The sequence below is a fragment of the Schistocerca cancellata genome, chromosome 1, assembly GCF_023864275.1.
Source record: "Schistocerca cancellata isolate TAMUIC-IGC-003103 chromosome 1, iqSchCanc2.1, whole genome shotgun sequence".
Lineage (NCBI taxonomy): Eukaryota > Metazoa > Arthropoda > Insecta > Orthoptera > Acrididae > Schistocerca > Schistocerca cancellata.
The window spans coordinates 555,848,757-555,863,870 of record NC_064626.1 but is presented as its reverse complement, the minus strand read 5'-3'; the positions used below and the strand labels follow the sequence as shown (position 1 = coordinate 555,863,870).

Below are 15,114 nucleotides of genomic sequence, written 5' to 3'. Positions count from 1 at the left end.
GGTCAACTTTGGGGTAGCTATTTACTCTAAATTAACATTCAGAATGCGGTAATATCACTTTTATTCCTATTAGATCAATAATGAAACACTCATGTCACAAACTACTCGTAAACTCGTAAACTTTGGCGCGCAGTCCGTATCTCTTACTAGTTCCGTCATAGTTCGTGGATTTCCGATAAAGTTCGTAGTTACTAAGATATGCATTTGTTAATGAACGGGTGTGAATTTTAACGAGGCAAAATTATGACAAATAGTTTCAAACATCCAGAGGCTCCTCCTAGTATTCTTGTTGTTATAAATGACTTTAATTATTAAATATAAATAAACAAAATCGGTGACTTGGATCCCAAGATGACGGTACTTCCCGTCATGTATATTTCCCAGGCTAACGCTTGTTGCTACGGTCCAGCGCCGAGCCCCATCCCACTACGCGCAACATATGGTCTCTTCGTCACCTAGCCAGACAGCGTGGGAAATGCTCTCCGATTCATGGCCGGCTACGGACTACAGCACTTCCTAACTATCGTGAATACATCAATGAGAGACAATAATTTATTAAAACTGGTAAAAATGTCTTCCTCACGTAAGAGGCACCTTACAATGGTGACGATATTCTGGCACTTTGAAGGGGGCTATTCTGTTTGATGTCCTCCTCATGCCGCAACGATCAATTCTGAAGTGTATTGTGCTACCCTCAGGACATTGAAGAAACGACTTCAGTGTGTTCGTCGCCACTTCTCCCGACAACACAAGGCCTAACACTAGTCTGCAGACTAGAGAGGAGCCGACAAAACTTCACTGGACTGTCTTCCTCATCCGTCCTACAGCCCGGATCTCGCACCTTCCAAGTGCCTTCTGTTTGGGGAAGTTATTGATGCAGCAAGACGTTGACTCCGATGTCTGCCAGTAGACTGGTACCATGCGGGCATAGAAGTCCTCCCACTAAGGTGGCGTAAGGCCATCGATTTTACGGAGATTATGTTGAAAAATAGGGTTTTGTAGACAAAAGAGAGGGGAATAGCGTGGTGTATTGGATTCCTGAATAAAACAAACCTGCTCTCAGAAAAAAACTGCATTTCTTTGGTTACTCAACGCCCCTGGAGGATTCCTTTGAGAAGTACACGGTTGTTTTCCTTCTCCATTCAAACTTTTGTTACGTCTGCAGTGACATCGTCTTCGACGGGACGTTAAACCCTAACCTTTCTTTCTTCGTTTTTTCGCCTGCAGTACTCCACATCGCTGATGAGCTGTGTCAAAATGGCTTGATGAGCTTTCCATGGATACGATGGTGCTTGTGTGGAAAATGGTTCAAATGGCTCTGAGCACTATGGGACTTAACATCTGAGGTCATCAGTCCCCTAGAACTTAGAACTACTTAAACCTAACTAACCTAAGGACATCACACACAAACATCCCCGAGGTAGGATTCGAACCTGCGACCGTAGCAGTCGCGAGGTTCCGGACTGAAGCACCTAGAACCGCACGGCCACCGCGGCCGACGCATGTGTGGAAACTCAGGTCTATTCAGCACACCTGGAACACGCTTGAGCGAGATGAAAATACCTTGGACTCAGATCGTAGCAGTGGCAGTGAGTCTGCCGTCACGGATAAGGATGGCACTTTGACACTTTCGGTGTCCGTAGAAGCCCTGCCACTACGACGTCATGAGAGCGATACCGGCTGCTACACACTACTAGGTAGCTGTCTGTTGCTAACGAGCTCCAGTCTTAGAGATTTCACACGAATAGTTTTCTTTTTCAGTTATTATTATTATTATTATTATTATTGTTACTTGATTGTTCATTTCACCGACAAAACAACATTTATAAGCGATACGTTAAACTGCATATTTCGTGAATTGCTATAGCTCTGTTAGGATTTAGGGAAACGATAAAGTACCTAGCTGGCCGGAATGGCCGAGCGGTTCTAGGCGCTACAGTTTGGAACCGCGCGACCGCTACGGTCGCAGGTTCGAATCCTCCTTCGGGCATGGATGTGTGTGATGTCCTTAGGTTAGTTAGGTATAAGTAGTTCTAAGTTCTAGGGGACTGATGACCACTAGTTCCATAGTGCTCAGAGCCATTTGAACCATTTTTGATAAAGTACCTAAATCTGGATTGATGGACTGGGATTTGAATACTTTTCTGTTTCAAAGACATCTCTGCTTGCTATAAAAAGTAAATAGTGTGCGCTCGGGCAAAAATACCAAAAAATAATCTGTACTCACCTCACAAACTGTGATTCGTCCAAAGAAGTGTTTCGTAGACAGTAGACTGCTCACGCACTACGAAACGCAAACCTGGAAGAAAAAGGCAAGATGCTTTATTGTCATAATATGCAATCACCAGAAACACACATTAATGCATTTGGACAGATTTTACCGTCAAACGTATGTTTGTTCAGGATTTGTCCAGCCATGGGGATAGCAGCGCTAATGATAGCTACTCTCTCAGTCACGAGTGGGCAGTTTTATTTTTAAAACCATGGCACGACACGCTACGATAAGATTCGCCACAATTCTGTTAGGAGAGTCCTACGCCACATCTATCTGGGATTTATGTAAATTTTGTGTGTAAACCATACTGGTAACCGTTTGTGTGCTGTGATTTTGTGACATAGATGGGGAAGCGTCTCGGTATTTACCTGGACGAGTGTCGAAAACTGCAGAAAAATCATCATACTGGCAGTTGTACCAACGTGAAGTTGGTAAATCCTGGACACGTTTCCAATTCGTTGGTTCAAATGGCTCTAAGCACTATGGAACTTAACATCTGAGGTCATCAGTCCCCTATACTTAGAACTACTTAAACCTAACTAACCTAAGGACATCACAGACATCCATGCCCGAGGCAGGACTCGAACCTGTGACCGTAGCTGCAGCGCAGTTCCGGACTGAAGCGCCTAGAACAGCTCGGCCACAGTAGCCGGCTTCCAATTCGTTGTTACCTCGCCTCCCTGCCCTGGAAGCTATAGCTCTGCACGCTAAACTATACTAGCAGCTTTCTCTGCTTTTCAAATGATGGACACCACTTCATGGCACTATAAAACGCCTTTTGCAGTCACGAACCATCAAAATATAATTAAAACTTTGAAAACGATAGTATTTCTGGTAAGAATTTTGACACTTCCAGTTTTATATGCTGAGAAATATTAAGATAAAGAACTATCGGTTCACTGTGACATACAGCTGAGAAAAAATTACGAAGGGGGGTACGGCGTTCATAATCAATGTTTCAAGATATTTGTACGAATTGCTGATTTTCAAAATATTTCCACCAGCGGCACCACATTTTGTTGGGATGCGGGTGCAGCCACTTCCGAAGAGAAAGAGGAAAAGAAGTTTAGTGTGAAACTTTCCGTCGACGATGAAGTCATTAGCGTCGGAGTGAGTTCTTTCATGTGGAAGATACGACATGAAAGATTGATAGTAGGCGCCTAATGCTCTTTGTTAAAGGTGAGTTGCACGGGTCAGTCACCTCTAGTCAGTTGTTACTGTGAAGATAACATAACAATGTGGCGACTTTGGATGCTTACACAGGACCACTAGTTGCGTAACCACGGCCCACGTGCTGTGCACTCATTCCTGATAAGAATGGCTCTTTAACGTTTCAAAACACTGACAGATGCATAGAACTGCCAAGATGCAGCCAGGTAGCTACGTTTTCGCATCAGGAAGCGGCAGTTATCGTCACTGCATTTGGAATTGTCTATCTCAAATGGAATGTTTCTGGAAACACTCTGCAACCCGAATTTGATGGTTCCGGTATCAAACGTAATTGTTTCATCTGCAGCTGAGATGTTTTATCAGGTCTAATTAGATCTCAGTAGAGGAATTTCGATCGAAATTCGTGTGTCGTGATTCAGGAGTAATATTCTAACAGGAAACAAAATTTTGGCCTTGACATAAATTTTTTGTTACCCGTACGTGCCGGATGCAGTACATTTTTCCACACAAGCGCCATATCACTTGGAGTCATTCATCTGGGATAAACCGGGTCGCGTTAAAGGAAGACTTGGAATCAGATCAGAGGTGTTAAATTAGATTTGATGTACTTCTCGTTCCAATAGATCGACAATGAGGAGATCCTCCAGGATGTAGATCATGTCAGAAAAACACGAATGCACAAACAATAATTGTAAAGAAAAAGAAATATGCTAATGTACGTCCCAAAGATGCCATGTGAAATGTCCCTTATGGATGTGGAATGGGTAAAAAATTCTTAAACATAATTTTCTTTAAAAGGTAATAAATAATTTGTCACAAAACATGTAAATGTTCAATCCATTGAGTGGCGTAGGATAATTCTTAGGCCTATTCAGGCTGTTTTAGTTTTATTTCTAGACCATGTCCTCGTAGACATATTATATAATCAGGTTTATCTTCTGAAAAAAAGGTTCAAATGGCTTTGAGCACTATGGGACTTAACATTGGAGGTCATCAGTCCCCTAGAACTTAGAACTACTTAAACCTAACTAACCCTTAGGACATCACACACATCCAAGCCCGAGGCAGGATTCGAACCTGCGACCGTAGCAGTCGCGCGGGTCCGGACTGAAGCGCCTAAAACCGCTCGGCCACCGCGTTTATCTTCTGAAGAAGGCTCAATTACTTCGAGGCTAATAGTTTCTTATACATTAGATTATCACGATTGCTGACTGGGCAGGAATGTTCTTAGGCTATTGCGCAGCGATCATCAAATAGAAGAAACCATTTTACAGCTTGGTCGCATAATAGTACTGCATTGAATTTGAATATAGCGAAAGTATACTAATACTCGCGTTATTTGATACTATTACCAACACATACACTGATGAGTCGAAACATTTATGACCACTGTCCACCGCGGAGTTGGATGTAACCTGTTGCGGGTACGTGATGCGGTGACAAAACTATGTAACTGAAGGAAACACGGACGGAGAACCACCCTAGCGAAGATATGACCTGCAAATGGGGAACTCTATTGAGATAAGCGACTTTGACAAAGAGAAGATATTATTAAGGTGACCCTGTGAAAGGCTATATCAAAAACGGCGAAGTTGACCAAACGTTCACGTGCTACTTTCGTGAGCATCTACCGAAAGAGGTAGAAAGACAGTGAAACTAGGTGCTAAACGGTTGAAGTTCACAGAATGTGGAGTTCGGAGGCTTGTCTGAAGGGAGATGGTGGTCTGCGGCATCTGTGCCGAAAGAGCACAATGTCGCGTCTGTAGATTCCTGCGAGCGGATCAGGATGGGATCTAGACGCTAAATCCAGTAATGAGGTGGCTCGTCCAACTCCTGCCGGCCGGTGTGGCAGTGCGGTTCTAGGCGCTTCAGTCTGGAACCGCGTGATAGCTACGGTCGCAGGTTCGAATCCTGCCTCGGGCATGGATGTGTGTGATGTCCTTAGGTTAGTTAGGTTTAAGTAGTTCTAAGTCTAGGGGACTGATGACCGCAGATGTCAAAGTCCCATAGTGCTTAGAGCCATTTGAACCATTTGAACTACCGAGAAAGTTTAGAAAACAATCCTCCTGCCACCACCAAACGCCGGCCGCAGTGGCCTAGCGGTTCTAAGCGCTTCAGTCTGGAACCGCTCGACCGCTACGGTCGCAGGTTCGAATCCTGCTTCGAGCATGGATGTGTGTGATGTCCTTAGGTTAGTTAGCTCTAAGTAGTTCTAATTTCTAGGGGACTGATGACGTCAGATGTTAAGTCCCATAGTGCTCAGAGCCACCACCAAACATGTCACGGAAGGGCCGCGAAGACATGTGGAGTCCGGACTCTTACGAACGATGCTGAGATGCCTTGGTGTGCGGACCGTAGCGAGAAATGGACGAGATGGCGGATCGTCTCCTCCCGGCAGAGTTCGCTGGCCAGCTTGCTGGAATACCGCGCCGCACGTTCTAGCCGAGCGGTCTAGGCGCCTTGCCACGGTTCACGCGCCTTCACCCCGTTGGAGGTTCGAGTCCCCCCTCGGGCATATGTGTGTGTGTGTGTGTGTGTGTGTGTGTGTGTGTGTGTGTGTGTTGTCCTTAGTGTAAGTTAGTTTAAGTTAGGTTAAGTAGTGTGTAAGCCTACTGATTGATGACAGCAGTTTCGTCCCATAGGAACGTACCACAAATTTCCTAATTTTTTTTGGAATACCGCCGCTAAAACAGCGCTTCCGGCAAATAGCAACGTGATTCTACGCCACAACGCGGGAGTCAGAAAAGCAACTCGGCAATGGCACGGACAATCAGACGCACTGGCGGCCAACGACACGCTGGCCGGACCTCCTGCGCGAGTAGCGATCACGCACCAGCAGCAAAAGAAGAGACGAAGTCCAAAACAGTGACGTCGAGACAAAAATTCGAACCAAGAAGTAACAAACACCACAGGCAGCAATAGGAACAGCAGTACAGATTGCTTGAACTACTTTCCACCGAGGCAAGAAGCCCGTTAAGACACGACGGAGGCTCGTACAAAGCGTAGAGTTAGTCATTTTTACCTCGCTCTGTTTGCAAATTGATCAGGGATGGGGAAAAAAATGTGTGTGAAATTTTATGGGACTTAACTGCTAAGGTCATCAGTCCCTAAACTTACACACTACTTAACCTAAATTATCCTAAGGACAAACACACACACACCTATGCCCGAGGGAGGACTCGAACCTCCGCCGGGACCAGCCGCACAGTCCATGACTGCTCGGCTAATCCCGCGCGGCAGGGATGGGAAAGACTAGCAGTGAATGACAGAAGGTATCCTCTGCCGTGTAGTGTTTAGTGGCTTACGGAATATATACGTAGACATAAATGTCGCGGTACAGTATCGATTGTTGCTCATATTCCCAATATCGGGCCGTCCCTAGCAACATTAACTTTGGCAGCAATGCAAGGATATAAAGGCTACCCCGTAAGTCAGACAGGTGAAGCCTGTTCAAGTGTGTGTGTGTGTGTGTGTGTGTGTGTGTGTGTGTGTGTGAGAGAGAGAGAGAGAGACGGGACAGGTGTAGCAGGGAGTCAGCTGGCAGCTGGCAGCAGCACGTGTAGCGGCGCGTGAGTGGACACCGCTGGGCGTGTTGTGGGCGCGCGCACGCGACCGACACGTGCCAGGAGCGGGCAGCTGCCAGCACAGGCGCACACCGACCCCGAGGCATGCACGCTCGCAGATATGACCCAGGAAAGGGCATGCTGTCCTTACACCGGAAGTGTTACCAAATGCGAATCACGTTACACACGGTATTCGTCGTCGTTCCTACATGCTCAGAAATGACTTCCTACGTCTGAAAGAACGTGCCATAGTTCATGTTCCCGTATTTACTGCACGCACATCGGAAAGACACAAATGCCATACTATTCTCTTGACTGCATGTTTGAGCTAATACATCCGCATCCGAGTCGCACTACGTTACATATACGCCGCAGCAACACCTTCAAACGGCATTTTTTGATTGCCCCTCATACATTATTAATAATATCGACTGTCGGAGATAATAGTTGTATTAGATTAATAAGAAAGCCACAAAATCTTTTAGAGAACGAAAGTCGAAAAAACTTTCGGAAGTGGCCAGATGCGAACTTGCTACCTTTCTCCTTACAGTCTACGACACTATCAACTATAGTGGCTCAAATGGCTCTGAGCACTATGGGACTTAACATCTGAGGTCATCAGTCCCCTAGAACTTAGAACTACGTAAACCTAACTAACCTAAGGACATCACACACATCCATGCCCGGGGCAGGACTCGAACCTGCGACCGTAGCAGTGGCGCGGTTCCGGACTGAAGCGCCTAGAACCGCTTGTCCACCGCGGCCGGCCTATCAACTATAGTAAGACTTGAAAACTGACGACATAGTTTTAGTTGTTTGGTACACAGTGTCTGAAACTTGGAGCTAAAAATGTGATTATTTGACGTTTAACTATGAAAAATTGAACAAAAAACCATTCACTTGTGCTGTAGAACTTTCATAGCACTTTAACTCTAGAACCCTTTAACTGCCGATATGTAGTTCCCTGTCATTTTATTATAATAAATCGTACATAAAACGACGCGTTTTCGAGAGATTCTCAGTTTGCTGGTGCTTTGAAACAAATTACATTCACACAGCGTACGCTATAACATATAAACCACAAAATACGGAGTTCAACTCCATACGGTGTCTCCTAAGTTCTGCTTGTGACGTAAAATCGACGCTGCATCTTGACCACATTCCCGTCAATAAGGTAAAAATCTAAAGTGCCAGATATCCCATTCAAGCTCCGCGATGTAATGGGACGTGGAATTGCGATGCGAGGTCACCAACTCCTCGTCCACGATTGTTTACACGTACCATGAGAGGACGCCTTAAAGGTAAACGCTCGTAAGGCACTTTAATGCCCGTGTAACCAGCGGAGCTGGGTCAGATGTCCAGCCGCCCATTGTGGCCGCGCGGTTCTAGGCGCTTCAGTCTGGAACCGCGTGATAGCTACGGTCGCAGGTTCGAATCCTGCCTCGGGCATGGATGTGTGTGATGTCCTTAGGTTAGTTAGGTTTAAGTAGTTCTAAGTATAGGGGACTGATGGCCTCAGATGTTAAGTCCCATAGTGATTAGAGCCATTAGAACCATTTTTCAGATGCCGAATTGGGAGCTCCCCACACTCGGGTACATTCGGCACCTTCCCACACTCGCTTTCGACGAGTTGCAAGAGTGGTATACTTTCCCAGTTGATTGCCTCTTTGGCTGAGTAAAGAAACCGGTGGAAATCTGTCCTTATAATAAGATAAAAGTACAGTAAGCTAAGATCTTTACAGGTTCGAGAGACATCCCGATTCAAGCAAAAGGGGAAAAGAGAAATGATTAGGGTGCCATGTCATTATAAACGGAACGCAATGTCGGATAGGACAAAGATGTATCATTTCCAAATGGACCATCCCAGTATCTGCCTTAAAGTATCTATAAAAACATTAAAAACGTATGTGTGGGTGACTGGATGGGAATTTTAAACGTGATTCGGAGAACTACGTTTTATAAATCATTAAAAGAATTAATTTTAAGTATGTTCTGCTTGGACGCATTGGCACGCTAATAGCCAGGGATGATATTTTATGGAAGTGGCATTATCTGCGAACCATACAATTGTTGAGAGATGAAGGCTAGCCTGTATGCTATTTGGACGAGACATGGTTGAACGCAGAACAAACCTCAAATAACGTCTGGGTAGATGACGCCATAAAATCCTCTAGACAAGCTTTTCTGTCCGGATTATCCATCGGAAACAATGTCCGACCGGAGGTTAAGTCCAGAATCGTATAGGTTCGCAACAGTACAGTTCCTAACTGTTCTAACTATAAACTCTACTGAGAGCAAAGACAGCAAGTCCATCTGTACCCACAAAAGCTGATATCGCGCGACCGTCACACAAGGGCGCCCACAACGGAAGACCTCGTGTCTCCACCGCTGGCTTCCCAGCAAGGCTTGGCTCCCCACCATAGTAATTCCGAAAATGAATCATATTCCCGAAACCACGGAATATTCTCCCTCTCTACAGATTCTTCCAAACGCCGACCAACCATATTGTAGTCTTTTGTCGTCCAGCGCGGAAAGTTTGCGAGGAGAATCCTATACTTGTACAATGGTACGCTTCTGAGTAAAAACCCTTGGAAATAACCTAGCCTGCGTGGTTTCCGAGGTGCCGCTTCTTCGTTCCTCTCACCCGCGTCCAAGATTTTAGTAGTTTCTGAAGTATAATCCTTCCGGTTCGGCTACAAAGCCGGCCAGTCGCGATTCTATTGTGCTCCAGCGCTTAGGTGCTACGACGTCCGTCTTGCTATTTCCCGTGTTTAAGCAGGACCAACACACCTGTGTCGGCCATCCACCCAGGGCTTGAGTTCTGTCTGCCGTTTCATTTCCACTGTCGTTCCAACCTCTACTAGTATGACAATAAAGACACTCCGTCACCTTTCATGCAATAAGCATTAACAATTATTTACAAGGCGGATGTGACAATGTCAGTCTCCTTTAAATATTCATATATACGATGTACTACCTGTCAAATAATACCTAATGTGGTTGTAGACCACGGCAAAATATGTGGATGAGTGCTTGTAAGGTGCGAAATTATAGTCACCTTACAAGGGCATAGACTGCAAGTGCTACTATAAGATGAAGAGGCTAGCACAGGAGAAGAATTCGGGGTGGACCGCATCAAACCAGTCAGAAAACAAATGAATAAAAAAAATACTACCATCCTCTCCAGTGAGTTCGCGTATACTGTCCTACGTCACTGTAAATGTGGTGTCAAACACTTAGGTGGCTGTTTCTGCTAGTGTTGCGTTTTGTGCAATGCATTGATGCTGAGGTTACTGTAACATTCAAGCGCTTCCGTGGAACAGGTTGGCACAGCCTGAGCTGATATCTTCCGGCGGATCCACGGCCAGTCGTCGCGGTAATGGAGAAGCCACCCACTACCACTTTCCCTGCCGTTGCGTTGTGTTGCACAATACGCGTGCCGCATCAGCATGCTCGCTCTGATTCACATTGACGTCCCCTCTCAACAAACAACAAAATAAACAAAACAAAAACCCGACCGCCCACCCACCCACACACACACACACTATTCCACTGTTGTATGAATTGACTATGGCTCTTTGTAACATTCTATTAAGTCGGAATACCCTCGCCGGCCGATGTGACCGAGCGGTTCTAGGCGCTTCAGTCCGGAACCGCGCTGCTGCTACGATTGCAGGTTCGAATCCTGCCTCGAGCATGGATGTGTGTGATGTCCTTAGGTTAGTTAGGTTTAAGTAGTTCTAAGTTCTAGGGGACTGATGACCGCAGATGTTAAGTCCCATAGTGCTCAGAGCCATTTGAACCATTTGCACCAAGTGCTTGGAGCTATTTGAACAATTTTGGAATACACTCACAACTTGTTTGGCTCTTTGGAACTATCTATCGAGTCGAAATATTCTCACAACTTATTTGTTTAACCATTTTTTACGTAAGGCTTCTGGGAAGCAAGTATTATTGTCAACACCATCTCATAGGGAGTAAAAGACGAAATCCGCCTCCTCTTTTGTTTGTTTCACAAACATGTGCCCAAAGCGTGATTTATCTGTTCTGTGAGACACTGCTGAGTTCACGCAGATGGTGGAGTAAACAACTTGAGAGATGATTCAGAGTAAACCCCGCATATTGATCTGAAATTCACGCCACAGCAGGTGCTCACTTTGATGAAAATAGTGTGGAGAGTATGGGTCGTGTTTGCGGACACACAGTTTGCCAATAGATCATGCCGTAATATACACAATGGGACTTTTCGTCGCTTGACATTTGTTTGAGCTTCAGTTGTTATACGGTGAAAGCTGTTTACGACGATGAAAAACTGAATACGAGTTTTCTATCATTTGATGAAATTCAGAAGGTTTTCCGCCAGGAGAGGACTCCCAAACACATTCTCATAATATAAAAAATTTCAAGCCGCGAACATGGAGCTAAAAGACCTCTCTCATTTCTGTAAGAACACGAAGGTCAGCTAGCACATTGCTCTGTGCGGTGTTTCATGGAAATTCATTGTATCACTGGTGGCTTGGCGAGGCTGGTGGGAGCGTATAGTACGGACAACGAAACTTTGCCAGAGACAGATTTTCTAAAAATCCGTTGTAGATGAGGATATATTTAGAGCTTTACTCGTGGAAATAAAAGCTGCAATCAAATTGCCACCAATCACGCAAGGCGACGCGGAAACACTGACATCAAGTCAGTTCTCAACATGCGAACGGCTAACTACATTACCCACCGGTCCTGAGCTCAGTATACGAAGGATCTTCGAGGAGAGGAGAGGCAAAGAGAAAAGATGCAAAACGAGATGGAAGAAATAGCGCCCTCTAGAAATAAGAAACTATCGTAAAGTCTAGCGTCCTAACAGGAAACCTGTCAAACGCCTTCCTTGTTACAGGGGGATACACAACCGATGCGCACGTGCAGAGATGCCGCATAAATGAAAGAAGACCAGGAAGAGACGGAATAATGGGGACCTTGATTCTTCAGACGCCTGACGGATCACATATTAGTCGGTTTGTGCAACTAGTCATACCGCTTGTGATAGAGCAGGTTGGAGAAGATGTTGAGGGTTATAAATAAGTATTCTGTTCTTTATTTATCTTAGTAAAGAAATGTCTTTGACTTTAGAAGTAATAATAAAGCTTTAAGAAGTTACACGTGGTGTTTTGCGGGTTAATCTGTGTCGTACGTTATACATCTACGTTTTCATCACACTTCGCAAGTCACCTGTGTGTGGCAGAAGGTATTTTCGGTACCACTATCTGATACCTCCTATCCTGTTCCACTCGCAAATAGTGCGTGGGAAGAATGGTTGTCGGTAAACCTGTGTATTGGCTCTAATTTCTCGAATTTTCTCCTCGTGGTCAATACGCAAGATGTATGTAGCACTCCGCCTTCAGGTCACAAGTGGCCCATCGGGACCATCCGACCCCGTGTCATTCTCTTTTGAGGATGCGGATAGGAGGGGCCTGTGGTCAGCACACCGCTCTCCCGGTCGTTATGATGGTTTTCTTTGACCGGAGCCGCTACTATTCGGTCGAGTAGCTCCTCAATTGGCATCACGAGGCTGAGTGCACCCAGAAACGAGATGTATGTAGAGGGAAGTAATATGATGTCTGACTGCTCCTGAAAAGTGCTGTCCCGAAATTTCAATAGTAAATCTCTCCGTGATGCACAACGCCTCTCTTGTAATGTCTGCCAGTGGAGTTAGTTTAGCATCTCCGTAACGCACTCTCGCCAGCTAAACGATCCCGTTGCGAAACGCGCCGCTCTTCGTTGGATCTTCTCTATCTCCTCTATCAGTCCTACCTGATAGAGATCCCAGATAGATAAACAATATTCAAGAATCGGGCAAAACTATCCGGCCACAGCGGACGTTAACATAGGGTGCATCCACCGTTTGACTTTATGAGGGCCTGAATTCTACTGGATCATATTCAGTGAGATGTCTGAATGTCTGTAATGACAAGGTACTCGTCCTCAAGAGCCGAAACCAGAGAAGGCAGTAATACTGGCCGAGGGCCGGTGTTCTAACATGTTCCTAACGTGTTCCAACTGATTCCGGGCAGGCCAGTCCATTGCAGGAATGTTCTTGTACACAAACCACGCAGCTTTATAATAGAGTGCAGTGTCATCTTGATACTATCAATCATCAGCTCACAACTGCTTCTCTACTCTAAGCAGTGCGCATTGCTGTAAAATGGATTCATTTCTTTCACATTAAGGGTTTTCTTAAGCGCAATAAAGAGACCACAGCGTAATCACGAAAAATACCCCCATGCCGTAACATCGCTTCGTCTTTACATCACTGTTAGCACTGCACATGGTAGCAGGTAACGTCCTCTAGTCATTCGCCAAACCCAAACCCTTCCATCAGATTTCCACAGGATATAGCATGTTTCATCACTCCAAAATCACTCGTTTCCTGTCATACACTGCCAAATGGAATTGGCTCTTAACTCGAACTGAAGCGTGGCTTGGCACTGACTACAGAATAATATGACATACGAGTATGAGGAACTGATCGAGCATCGTACTCCATTCTTTTTCCTACACGCAGTCATTACGTTAGATGGTAGCACAGTGGAACTCAGAAGTGATTCATTGCGCTGATCTGATGCGATCTCTGCTATGCTAGACGGTCCCTGTCCGTCTATACGTGAGGTTCAAAATGGCTCTGAGCACTATGGGACTTAACTGCTGAGGTCATCAGTCCCCTAGAACTTAGAACTACTTAAACCTAACTAACCTAAGGACATCACACACATCCATGCCCGAGGCAAGATTCGAACCTGCGACCGTAGCGACCGTAACGGTCGCGCGGTTCCAGACTGTAGCGCCTAGAACCGCTCGGCCACTTCGGCCGGCTATATGTGAGGCTTGCCTGATCTTAGTTTAGCTGTAGTTGTCCCTCCACGTTTCAACTTCACAGTCACATCACCAGTAGTCGACTTGTGCAGCTTTACAAGGATTGAAGTGCCCTGGGGCGACCGCCACGGTCGCGGGTTCGATTCCTGCCTGGAGCATGGATGTGTGTGATGTCCTTACGTTAGTTAGGTTTAAGTAGTTCTAAGTCTAGGGGACTGATGACCTCAGATGTTAAGTCCCATAGTGCTTAGAGCCATTTGAACCATTTGATCTGTTACTCAGGTGACATCCAATTACTAGTCCACGTTCGAAATCATTGAGCTCTCCTGATCGATCGTCTTTGCTGACAACTGACAACACAATACTTCCCCCCCCCCTCCCCCTTTTGTACTGGCGAAAAAAAATGGTTCAAATGGCTCTGAGGACTATGGGACTTAACATCTGTGGTCATCAGTCCCCTAGAACTTAGAACTACTTAAACCTAACTAACCTAAGGACATCACACACATCCATGCCCGAGGCAGGATTCGAACCTGCGACCGTAGCAGTCGCGCGGTTCCGGACTGAGCGCCTAGAACCGCTAGACCACCGCGGCCGGCTGTATTTGCGATTCCGCTTCTCGTGACACCTGTGGTCAGTTCCACATTGCATAGGAGTGTGTGGATACTTCTGATCAGGAAGTGTAGAATAGAACGTCTGTCATTTGGTACAATATGATTGTGTAGATGCGCAGGTCACGTATACAGGTATACCTGGGAGGTACACCGGATGTGGTGTGGAAGTTTCTACACTCGGTGGCAACACGTCTGGGACAAACCTTGTGATATTCGCTATTTTTGGCTTAATTAAAATAGCAAATTCAGCCAGAAGGCAAATACTTGTTAATAAAGAATGATTAATATATAATAAGGCGTCGCATAGCGACGGTGGAATTTTCTAGATAATGTAATTCGTCGTCTTTGGGCGGCAATATAAACAGAAAAGTACGGATGGATATGCGATCCTTCACTATTTTGTTCGCTGGAGAACAAATGAAGCCTTGAGCGCTAAAAAGACTTTTACTGTTTTTCTCGAGTAAGACGGACGCAGATTTGTGGCGGTCCGATCTAATTATTTTTACTAAATAAATAAAAACGTGTTCCGTCTAAGTTTTGAGTGAAGTGTAGGAAGAAGAACTGTGGTAACTTACCGTGACGAAGCACGAGCGACTCAAGAGGACAATGGCTATATAAAAGAGCGCTCAATGGA

General features: G+C 45.5%; 1 protein-coding gene across 6 annotated transcripts in view; it reads right to left on the bottom strand.

Annotated features, from left to right (window-relative positions):
• The window catches only part of LOC126180702 (phosphatidate phosphatase LPIN2), a 305,215-nt gene that overhangs the window by 169,237 nt on the left and 120,864 nt on the right, over window positions 1-15,114 (bottom strand). For all 6 annotated transcript variants that reach the window (XR_007536691.1, XM_049924713.1, XM_049924715.1 and 3 more), the window contains exon 2: window positions 2,228-2,299. The gene's annotated coding sequence lies outside the window, so the exon portion shown is untranslated. The remainder of the gene's footprint in view (window positions 1-2,227; window positions 2,300-15,114) is intronic.